The sequence below is a fragment of the Phacochoerus africanus genome, chromosome 8 (assembly GCF_016906955.1).
Source record: "Phacochoerus africanus isolate WHEZ1 chromosome 8, ROS_Pafr_v1, whole genome shotgun sequence".
Taxonomy (NCBI): Eukaryota; Metazoa; Chordata; class Mammalia; order Artiodactyla; family Suidae; genus Phacochoerus; species Phacochoerus africanus.
The window spans coordinates 61404930-61416974 of NC_062551.1; the positions used below are offsets into that span (position 1 = coordinate 61404930).

Consider the following 12045-nt stretch of genomic DNA (forward strand, 5'->3'; position numbering starts at 1 on the left):
TTTTTGGCCGCTCTGCGGCATATGGAGTTCCCAGGCCAGGGCTGTTAACCTGTATCCCAGAGCTTCCTAGACGCTGCCAATCGCATTGCACCACAGAGGGAACTCCCAGAGCTTGCATTTTTAATTGATTCCCAGTTCCAGAGGCGGCATAATTTCTGCGGGCGGGGCATCGCCCCCTGGCGGTCAGATATTTGGGCACTTTTCTTTAAGATAAAGCGAGTACCCACTCCCTCCCACGTTAGGAACCTTGAGTTAGATTATTTCCCAGTCTCTTCCCATCAGCGCGTCAAGGAGCTCATCAGGAAGAAGGGAAAAGGCGAAGGCGCGTGGGGTACTGGCTAAGCATTAACTAGCTACCGGAAGCGGATGCCTCCGGCGCTTCCGCTCTAGCGCTGGGCCAATCACGGCCCAAGAGAGGGGCGTTTCCTGCGGCTTCGGGGCAGGACTTCCGGCCTCTACCTACGGGACATCCTTCCACGAGCGGATGCTGGTTGTGCCGCGACCCCGTGGACTGAAACGCCGTTGTGGGGTCGTATCTTTGGGGCGGGGCGGGGAGGGAGAGCGAGGTGGCGGGGATCCCCACCGCGCCTTTCCGGAGCCCTGACGCCCCAGCCCCGGCTCATTCTCTATGACACTGTTTCCCCGTCTGTGGGAGAGGCGATCTTGCGCCTCGTCTTTGCCGGGCGCCGCCTGGGCACGTGCTCCGGGACCTTCTCTTCCGCTTCTGTCGTCAAGGCCTCCGAAGGCAGCGTCTGGGGCCTTGCGAGAGTGTTGACATCATTCTATAGCGCGGTTCGGAGTGCGGCACGCAGCCCGAGGTGACCCCATCCTGGTCTCCCTCCTTTCAGGGCTCCATTTAGCCCACTGTCCCGTTGGGGTAGCAGGTGCGGCAGCACTGATGAATCCGGCGCAGGTAAGTGGAGGGTTCCAAGGCCACACCTTCATGGCCCCTCCCGCCGGCCCGCCGAGATAGCTGATGGTTGTGTCCTGGGTCTCTTCGTTTCCTTCTGGATGTTGTGGGTCGTGGAGTCTCTGGAGGGAGTCACTTTTGGCGCCGGGGTCTCAATACAGGCAAAGGATTATAGATAGATTCCTATGCTGGCAACCGAGGGTGTAAATTTCAGAAGCTGTCTGAGGGTGTGTGCAGACAGTCCTGCGAGAAAGAGTTGGGAATGATGCCGGTCTACGTGTGTCTTATGGGAACAGAGACCTGCGGTGCAGAAGTCAGCCTGAAATGCCAGCCCAGGAGCTAGACCTCCCTTCTCAAAATTTGGGCAGTAGGTGGAAATGATTATTGCGTTAGATAGGTTTCTTCTGGCTGCAGAGTGGAGATTGTGGAGGTAAGGGATGAGGCAGGGAGACCGGGGAGAAGCGTCAACTGACAGTCTTAAGGCCAAAGTCCTGAGGGCTTATGGAAGACGTTTGAGCCCAGTTCTTGTGCCTGGGGGGTAAGGTCTGGATGACACCAGAACTGGCTGGTGGAAGAGTGTTTGTGACCCGGCATGCCATACTCAGCTTGGATGGTACTTTGTCTCCCATCTGTCTGGCTTTGCTCTGGGCTGGGTGGAGTGGTCAGAGGGACATGAGCGGAGAGCAGGCACTAGTGGTGCCAAGTCTGGTATCTCCTTTGAGTTAGCAGGTTGGGGAGGAGAGGGACCAGGGAGTGAATGATCTGGAGAGAGATGCTGCCTGTGAGCTCAACTGTCCCCATCGTGGCAGGGCTGTGTGACCTTCGAGGACGTGTTTGTGTACTTCTCCCGGGAGGAGTGGGAGCTCCTTGAGGAAGCTCAGAGACTTCTGTACCGTGACGTGATGCTGGAGAACTTTGCGCTTGTGTCATCGCTGGGTAAGTCTCTGTTATCAAAGCATAGTGAGTTGAAAAGACAAACATTCATCTCACAGTTTTCTTTGGGTTAAGAATTACACATATCTGGGAGGTCCCCCTGTGGTGCAACGGGATTGGCAGCAACTTGGGAGCAGAGCGATGCTGGTTCGATCCCCAGCCCAGCACAGTGGGTTAAGGATCTGGCATTGCCTTTGCTGGGGTATAGGTCACAACTGCTGATACCTGGCCGGGGAATTTCATATGCCATGGAGCGGCCGAAAGAGAAGAAAGGAAAAAAAGAATCACACATACCGACTGCAGTAGCTCGGGTTACAGCTCTGGCATGGCTTTGATCCCTGGCCTGGGAGTTTCCCCATGCTGTGGGCAAGGCCCCTCCCAAAAAAGAATCATGCATATCCTTCTTGGGTACCAGTAGCTCAGGGTGTTTCATGACCTTGCTGTCAAGCTATTCAAGGCTACTGTCTGATCTGAAAGCTCACCTGGAGGTGACTCCATTCAAGGTCATGAGCAGGAGGCTGTTAGACTAGTCATTTCCTTGATGGCTGTTGGCTAGAGCCCTCCCTCGGTTTCTTGCCATGTTGTCTTCTCTACAGGCAGGTCACAACAAGGCAGCTGATTTCCAGGATCAAAAGCAGGAGATGGTATCCAAGATAGAGACTGGTGATTTTATAGTTTCTTCTCAGAAGTGACATCTCATCATTTTGCCATATTCTATTCATTAGAAAATAGTTTTTAGGTCCAGACAACACTCAGCTAGAGAGAGTTGACAAGGATGTGATTCCCACTTTCTTGGGCTGGGTTTGGTTCTTCCCCGGGGGCAGCTGTCTCTGCCTCACACATCTGCCATGGCACGGCTTCTTTCCTTGGTTCCCCGGAGTAAGTTGTGTGAGTGCCAGAACTGGGCGATGTTCACCACCCCCTCCTCCCCCAGAGAAGCCCTCACTTCTGCTGCCCCAACATTTTGAAAGGAAGGATTTGGGGGTGAGAAATCTTGGAAGTCTGTCCCTCTGGCCCACATATCTCAGATGGCCTGGCCGCTCCTTGGCTGGGTGACGTTCTGAGTCCCTGGCCTCTCTGTGCCCCAGGTTCTGCCCCTTCCTCTGATTTTCTAGGGGCTGACCTGGAATTGCAGGCACTGATGTGGTTACTCCTAGTGGAGACTCCTGACCTGTTTCTTTTCAGGCCTTCTTCAAGAGTCCTTTTTTTCCTTCTTTTTAGGGCTGCACCCATGGCACATGGAGGTTCCCAGGCTAGGAGTTGAACTGGAGCCTTAGCCATTGGCCTACATCACAGCCACAGCAACACCAGATTTGAGCTTTGTATTCAGCCCACATCACAGCTCACAGCCAAGCCGGACAGATCTGAGCTGCATCTGTCTACACCATAGCTTGCAGCAACACTGGATCTTTAACCCACTGAGGGAGGCCAGAGATCAAACCTGCATCCTCATGGATACCCGTTGGATTCTCAACCCTCCAAGCCACAATGGGAACTCCTAAGATGCTTTCTTTTTGATATTTATTTCTCGCTTCTCTGGTGAGGATCTCGCGGGGTCACTGCTGGCCACTCACCAGCTCTTCTTTGCCATTAGGACTTGCGGTTTCCAGGTCTCCCGGAGCTTCTGAGCTGGAGCCCAAGGGGAGCTCAGGGTACCTGAGAAGGTAGACACACAGCTCCAGTCACAGCAAAGCAGGAGGAGGAGCCCTGGCCCTGGTGAGCGGAAGGTACGGGAACCGGCACTGGCTTCACTTTATGCTAACAGTCTGTGCCGTGTCTGCTTGTGTTTTGATACCAACACTGGGAGTGGACCTCATCCCACTCTTCCTCCCCCAAGTTTGATGCTTTGCTCCTTTGTCATTTCTACACTGCGCTCGGGTACCGGTTAGGGCCCCTGCCCCCTTTCTAGTCACCCGTCTGAGTTGTTCTCTTGTTGCTCTCTGCAGTGTCTGCAGCATGGCACGAGATGTGTGATGTGTGTCCTTAAATTTCCCTTGAACACTAATTATTCTCTCTGGCCAGGTTTTTCTGGCTCTGGATGGACCCATTGTCACGGCTCAGCCGTCACAAGGAGCGGAGCCTGGCTGGCTGGAATGCTGTCTTGCAAAGTGTAATTCAGAGACTCTGTCTCAGGTGCCCCCTTGTGGCTCAGCGGATTACAAACCCAGCTAGTATTCATGAGGCCATGGGTTCGATCCCTGGCCTCACTCAGTGGGTGACAGATCTGCAAAGTGCCATGTAGGTGCAGATGCAGCTCGGATCCAGCATTGCTGTGGCTGTGGCATAGGCCGGCTGCAGCTCTGATTCAACCCCTGGCCTGGGAACCTCCACATGCCACGTGTGCGGCCCTAAGAGGGAAGAAAAGAGAGTTCATGCCTTTTCTGCTCAGGTTGTACCCCGGCCAGCTACCCTGTCCTGTGAGGTTTCCTTCCTTCTCTCAGCATCAGAGGCCTATGCCCCACAGCACCCCCTCCTCATCCTGAGTCTAGGGCCCTGTGTTGCCCACAGTTACACAGCCTAGTACCTGCTTGTGTGAGAAACACATCCTTGCGGGATACCACTTGCCGCCACCCGAACAGACGCTTCACCAATGTTTATCTTCTTTCAGGCTGTGGGCACGGCGTGGACCATGTGGCTGCACCTTCCGAACCAGGAGTTGCTGGAAGAGCGTCACAGATAAGAACTCTCAAGACAGGTCCATCTGCCCATGAGCCTCACCCCCGAGACATGCACAGCCCAGTCTTGAAAGACATTTTTGCCCCTGGCTGAGCCACGTGGAGCACTATCTGGGCGACACCTGTACTCCAGCGAGTGAGTCATTTTGGGGAGACTTCTGTGCACTTGAAACTGTGACCAGATGCAGAAGCAGCAGAGTGGATCCTGCAGAAGGGACAATCCAGGCCTCGTGTGTGAGGAGCTGCATATCCTGTGTATCAGCGAAGGCCTTCGCTGGCAGGGAAGGTGGAGAAACCACACTGGAGTATCGGGAGGTGCTCTTCTGCCGGCGTCACTAAGAGGCCTCTTTGGATGTTGGATTCCCGGGAGGCGAGGAACGCGCAACCTGAGGCTGTAAAGCCTTGTGCTTCTCCGCTGCCCTGGTGGGAGGGCACGTCTCCATGGTCAGTTGACTGAGGTGCCAGGTTGGGGAACCATTAGCAATGCAGGGGTTGCTAATGAACCCAGGGCTGCTTTACCCCAAGGAGACTCTCGGCAGGACGATGAGCTCTGAACCCAGGGCCGTGGGGCAGACGATAACCTGCGCTCCGGAGTTTGACGACAGTGATTCTGCAGGAGATGCTTTTCATGAACAGAGCTCACGCAGACCAGCTAGAGCTTCCATGAGCTACACAGAAGCATCTCTGCAAGTGGAAGAAATGCGGGAAAGGGCTTAACAAACATCACCGTGTTGTTGGACCTCAGCGGATCGTGCCGGAGTGAGGCTGTTTTCCACCCCTGGCAAACATACTTTGCTCTCAGAGCGATCCGGTGACCCTCCTGTGACAGCTGCTTTTCCCGCATCCCATAAGGATCCTCACCGGAGAGGACCACTGAGGGCAGTGAATGTGGCAAAGCCTCCATTCACCCGTTTTGGTCAGGCCTGAAAGCATCCACATGGAGAAAATCCCTCTGAGTACGAGACTAGCAGAGAGGAGTTCCCCTCGTGGCTCAGCGGCAATGAGCCGGACTAGGATCCATGACGTGGGTTCGATCCCTGGCCTCACTCCATGTGGGTTAGGATCTGGCGTGGCTGTGAGCTGTGGTGTAGGTCACAGACACGGCTCGTGTCCCTCTCTGCTGTGGCTGTGGCGTAGGCCGGCAGCTGTAGCTCCAATGAGGCCCCTGGCCTGGTAGCTTCCACAGGCCGCAAATGTGGGCCTAAAAATAGGGAGAGACCGCTTCGTGACAGCTCTTCCCTAACTCGGCACATGAAGCGTCGCACTAGGGAGAAACCGCGTGAACATAGCGAATGCGGACGGTCCTTCGGCCTCTGTGCATCCCTCCCTCAGCCTCGGCGTGTTCCAATGTGGGGAGAAACCGTGAGTGGAGGGATGGGGGGAGAGCCTTTTGCAAGTGGACTTACCTCAGTCAACATGCGAGAACTCGTACTGGGGAAAGACCTTTTGAATGTAACTCCTAGGGAACATGTTCTGATAGGACGAGACGTCTTGTCCAGCGTCTGAGAAATTATACCAAAGAGAGACCCTGTGAACATCCTGGCTGTGAGACCATCTCAGGCAGATCATCGTGTGTTGTCATCTAGAGTTGTATTGGAAATGGACTTTGCTAGAAGAATGTATCAAGGACAGAGAACCAGTGGCTATTGTGCAATTTCAAAAAAAAATTTTCAGCTCTAGCTCTACGCTTAGTAAATACTAAAAAAGCGACCACAGGACTATTTTCTTTTCATTGTTTCGGCCACACCGTAGCATGTGGAAGTTCCCAGGCCAGTGATCGAACCCGCTCTGCAGTCGCGACCTTTGTCACAGCTGGAGCAACCCTGGACCCTTAACCCCCTGCCCCACGCGGGAACTTCCCATAGAAATACTTAAAAAACAGAAACAAAGGAGGAAGAAGAGAAGAGAGGTACCAGGAAAAGAAACATATTCACGGCTTCTTTGGGGTTTCCCTGACAATTACGGGTTGTTTTTGTTGTTGGGTGGCAGGGGCGGAAGAGTGCTTGAGAAGGAACACCTGAGTTCATACACGCTCTGCCCTGCTGTGCCAGGTGAGCTGTACGCTTGAAAGCAGCTCTGCAAACGTTTACTGAATCCTGTGTTGGAAAATGTTGTCTCAGCTATTCAGGAGCCTCAGTCTGTGTGCGAAATGTCAAGTCCCGATTTATGAAACACTGGAATTAGGATGCCGAAAATACTGTTGTCTAAAGTTATATCTAAAGAGAGAAGGACACACCTATGAATGAGTACTTTGGGGGCGCGGGGTGGGGGGGCGTGCCCACGGTATACAGAAACTCCCAGGCCAGGGGTCCAACCCCACACCACAGCAGTGACCCAAACCGCTGCAGTGACAATGCCAGATCCTGAACCCACTGTACCCCGAGGAAACCCCATGAATGGGTACAATTGACTGTACCACTTAAAAACCATTTTTGGAGTTACCGTCGTGGCACAGCGGAAATGAATCCAACTAGGAATCGTGAGGTTGCGGGTTCCATCCCTGGCCTCGCTCAGTGGGTTAAGCATCTGGCGTTGCCATGAGCTGAGGTGTAGGTCGCAGACGCAGATCAGATCTGGTGGTTTTGTGGCTCTGGCGTAGGCTGGCGACTACAGCTCTGATTAGACCTCTAGCCTGGGAACCTCCGTATGTGTGGCCCTAAAAAGACAAAAACAAAACACCGTTTTTAAGGCTTCATTTTTATTTATTCATTGATTCCTTCTTGAGATAATTAACGTGCAACTGTGTTAATTTAAGATGTACCACATCATTATTTAGTGCATTTATATGGCAGTATGATTGCTATTGTAGCTTGAGCCTCTTGTGCCACAGAGTTGTCATTTCTTGTGGTGGGGACAAATAAGATCTCGTGTCTTGACAAGGTTAATGTTTATAATGCAGTTTCGTTGTCTGTAATCCCTGTCCTTTGTATTAGATCTCCAGGAATTACTTGTCTCCGAGTCACAAGTGTGTACCCTGAAGCAATATCTCTCCCATCCTCGCACCCCACCCTCAGCCTCTGGTAACCATCATTCCACTCTGTTTTCTCCAGTTCAGTGTTTGGTTTTGTTTTTTAGATTCCATGCATGTGGATATTATACAATATTGGTCTTTCTCTGACTTACCTCACTTAGCAGAATGTCCTTGAGATCCATCCGTGTTGTCACAAATGGCAGGATTTCCTTTTTTCTCAAGGCTGAGTAGTATTGCATTGTATGTATAAATAGATTTTTATCCATTCATCTGTTGATGGATGGTTTCCATTTCTTGGCTATTGTGAACTCCAATAAACCTGGAAGTACATATATATATGACCGCACCTGCAGCATATGGAAGTTTGGAGGCTAGGGGTCAAATCAGAGGTGTACCTTCTAGCCTCTGCCATAACCACAACAGCACGGCATCCAAGCCGTGTCTGCGACCTATACCACAGCTCATGGCAACACTGGATCCTTAACCCACCAAACAGGGCCAGGGATCCTCACGGATACTGGTTGAGTTTCTTGCCACTGCACCGCAACAGGAACTCCTTTGATAACCTATTTTTATTTCCTTTGCATGTACATGCAGAAGTGGGATTGCTGGCTCATGTGGTTCTATTTTTAATTTTTTGAAGAAACTCCATGCTGTTCTTCAAAGTAGCTGGACCAGTTTACAGTCCCACCAAAGGGATACCAGTGTCCATTTTCTCTCTTTGTCAATGCCGTTATCTCAGTGAAAGCCATTCTTTGTGTGTGTGTGTGTGTGTGTGTGTCTTTTTAGGGCTCAGCCGTGGCATATGGAAGTTCCCAGGCTAGGGGTCGAATTGGAGCTGTAGCTGCCAGCCTAGGCCACAGCCACCGCAATGGAGGAATCTAAGCCATGTCTGTGACCCACAGCACAGCTCCCGGCAATGCCAGAACATTAATCCACTGAGCAAGGCCAGGGATTGAACCCGCATCCTCATGGATACTAGGGTTGGTTACTGCTGAGCCACTACAGGAACTCCAATGAAAGCCATTCTTAATAGGCGGGAGGTGATATCGGTGTGGTTTGGGTTTGCATTTCCCTGATGATTAGTGATATTAAGTACCTTTTCACGTACCTGTTGGTTGTTTGGATGTTGTTGGGAAAAACTCTGTTTAGTTCCCAGCCCATGTTTTTTAAGCCACACCCACAGTATGTGAGCCTCCTGGGCCAGGGATCGAACGCACATCACGTCAGTGACCTGAGCCATATCCTTAGCTCTCTGCGCCACAGGTGAACTCCCCTCAGCCCACTTAAAAAACCCAATTTTTTTTCTTGAATTGTATGAATTTTTTATAATTTTGGCTTAGTAACCCCACATCTGATACATGGTTTGCATATGTCTCCCATGCTGTAGGTTGCCCTTTTATTTTGTTTCTTTGGCAAAGCAGATGCTTTGAAGTTTCATTTCATCTCATTTGTTGATTTTTTTTTCTTTTCTTGTTTATGCTTTTAGTATCATATTAAAAAAATCATTGCTGAGACCAGTGTCAGAGACCTGCGTTCTTATCACAGCTTATGTTTAAATCTGTGATCCATTTCAAGTTGATTTTTTCCCAAGTTAATTTTTTGAGTGGTGTGTGATAAGGGTCCTATTTTATTTTTCTGCATGTGGTTATCCTCCTTTCCCAATATCATATGTTTTCTTGCCTTTATTTTTGTTTTTGTTTTGATTATTATGGCATTTATTTTTTGCCTGCACCCACAGCACATAGAAGTTCCTGGGCCCAGGATCAAACCAGGGCCACAGCAACAACCAGAGCCACAGCAGTGACAATGCCAGGTCCTTAACCTGCTGAGCCACCAGGGAACTCCCCAACGTTTGTTGAAGAGACTTACTTTCTTCCCCCATTGGATGTTTTTGGCTTCTTTATCAAATACTAGTCGACTACATATATGGGCTTTTAATTCTGGCCTTTCTATTCTCTTTCATTGCTGTATATTTGGGGGGGGGGGGTTGGCGTTGCTCCTGTGGCATGGAGAAGTTCCCATGACAGGGATTGAACCCACATCACATCAGTGACAACACTGAATCGTTAACCCACTGGGTCGCTGGGGAAGTCCTCTGCATGTTTATTTTTATGCTGTACTATACTGTTTTAATTACTTTGTTTTTTAAGTGTAGTTTTGGATCAGGAAATGTGGTGCTTCCAGTTTTGTTCTTTCTTATAATTGATCTGGCTAGTCGTGGTGTTTTTTTTGGTTCCATATAAATTTTTTTTTCTGGCCTTACCCTTGGCATGTAGAAATTTCCAGGCCAGGGATCAAACCCAACCCACAGAAGCAACTGAGCCACAGCAGTGACCATGCCAGGTCCTTAACCTGCTGAGCCACCAGGGGGCGCAGAACAAAAACCAACCCTCCCTTTATTCCTATTGTAAATGTCCAAGGCACTCACTTTTCTTGATCCCAGTTTGTGTGTCTTTTATTTTTCTGAAGCATCTTGATGATCATATCACCGTCCTGTCTTCCCAGGTGAGTCCTAGTTCCTTCCTCTGATTGGCTTTTTCACTTTTTAAAATCTCTTAAGGGTCACTTCACATCCACCTCAGTAGTTTTCTGACAGTTGAATTAGGGCTCAAATAAACAGGAAAACACATATTCCACAACATTATAAATCAACTGTACTTCAATATAAAAAAAGAAAAATATATTCAAGTTAAATTCATGATAACCTTAAAAAGTGAACATAGGAAAAATTCCCATTGTGGTTCAGCAGGTTAAGAACCCAACTAGTATCCATAAGGATGTAGGTTCAATCACTGGCCCCATTCATTGGGTTAAGGATCCTGCCTTGCCTTGAGCTGCGATGTGGGCCACTGATGCAGCTCAAATCTGGCATTGCTCTGGCTGTGGTGGAGGCCGGCAGCTGTAGCTCTGATTTGACCCCTAGCCTGTAAACTTGTATATGCCTCAAGTGCAGCCCTAAAAACGGGGAAAAAGACATGGATAAGGAATCTCATTGTTTACTCTTACAAGAGTGTCACATGTTCTTGTGAACAAGTTATTGAAACGCACCAGAGGGATGCTGATGTACACGTGGTTTCATGTTTGCCCCCACGGACTTGCTTCCTCTCATCGGGAGGGGCATTTCAGAAGGTCTCTTTAGAAACATCTTTGAAGTTAGATGTTGAGCTAATTGTGCCCTTTTTTTTTTTTTTTTTTGTCTCTTTAGGGTCATTCCCATGGCATGTGGAGCTTCCCAGGCTAGGGGTCGAATTGGAGCTGTAGCTACCGGCCTATGCCACAGGCACAGCAACACAAGATCCAAGCCATGTTTGCACCCTACAATGCTGGATCCTCGGTCCACTGAGCGAGGCCAGGGATCGAACCAGAGTCCTCATGAATGCCAGTCAGGTTTGTTTCCGCTGAGCTATGATGGGAAATCCTGCCTTTTTTTTTTTTTTTAAGGCCGATCCATGGCCTTTGACAGTTCCCAGGCCAGAGATCGAACGTATACCTCTCCAGCAACTTGAGCCACTGCATTTGGATTCCCAACCCACTCCTGCCATGGCGGGAACTCCTCTTGGACATTGTTTAATATAAAAATCATCTCACCTTGCTATGAGCCCTCGGAGCCTTGTCAGTAAGCATGGGTGTAGTTTCGCATGACCGCTGTGAGCCAAAATCCTCCTTAGTGCTTTCCACATTTCAGTATCACGCACGGACCTTGCCAGGAGTCACGATGCAATTTTGTTGCTTTTTTGTCCTTTCTAGGGCTGCACCTGCAGAATATGGAGGTTCGCAGGTGAGGGGTCTAATCGGAGCTGTAGCCACCAGCCTACACCACAGCCACAGCAACACCAGATCTGAGCCGCGCCTGTGACCTACACCACAGCTCACGGCAATGCTGGATCCTTAACCCACTGATTCGAGGTCAGGGATCAAATCTGCAGCCCCATGGTTCCTAGTCGGACTCGTTAACCACTGAGCCAGGACAGGAACTCCACAATGCAATTTTTTGTTGATAGCACATTTCGTGTTCTGTTATTTGGGAGAGTCACCTCTCAAGTGCTGCCCCCTCCTTTGTCCTCCCTTAGGAAGTGTAGTCGGGACAGAAACTGAGTTTCTGGGTCTGTGAGAGTCAAACCCTCTCCCGCAGAGGCTGTTTCCTTCCTCACTTGGAAGCTGTTCAGCACATTCAGAGACCTGTGCCTGCATATCTCCCAAAGCAGCTGTGACAGACCATCCCGAGGGTGAAGGACGCAGGTCTGTCCTCTCGTGTTTTCCACCATCTGGTCTGCTCTTCTGTTCAATCAGAAGGGCCAGCTACCACACTGCTGCCGTTGGGCCAGAGCGCTGAGTCCCCCGGAGTGACGTCAGCCACTTGACACACCATGCACGGTTGAGACACGTGGGTGACGGAGATGTGAGCCCTGCCCCTGAGCCTGTCTCAGATGGAGTTCACTTTACCTGAAGCCAGTACAATAAAGGGGCTGTTGCTTTAACAGAAATGTGTCTGGGGACCCCAGAGTGACAAGAGAATGAGTAAAGTGTAGGGGTGTAAGGGCAGATGTGGCAGG

General features: G+C 50.4%; 1 long non-coding RNA gene across 2 annotated transcripts; it reads left to right on the forward strand.

Moving 5' to 3' along the window:
* LOC125132919 (uncharacterized) lies at positions 1 to 6713 on the forward strand. 2 transcript variants are annotated; one of them, XR_007136354.1, is made up of 5 exons: positions 1 to 529; positions 849 to 913; positions 1720 to 1846; positions 3438 to 3570; positions 4452 to 6713. It is a non-coding gene; the product is annotated as an uncharacterized LOC125132919 (long non-coding RNA). The 2 variants fall into 2 exon arrangements; XR_007136355.1 differs by lacking the exon at positions 1 to 529 and having other exon boundaries at positions 543 to 913; positions 4452 to 5537.
* Positions 6714 to 12045: the final 5332 nt, after the last annotated feature.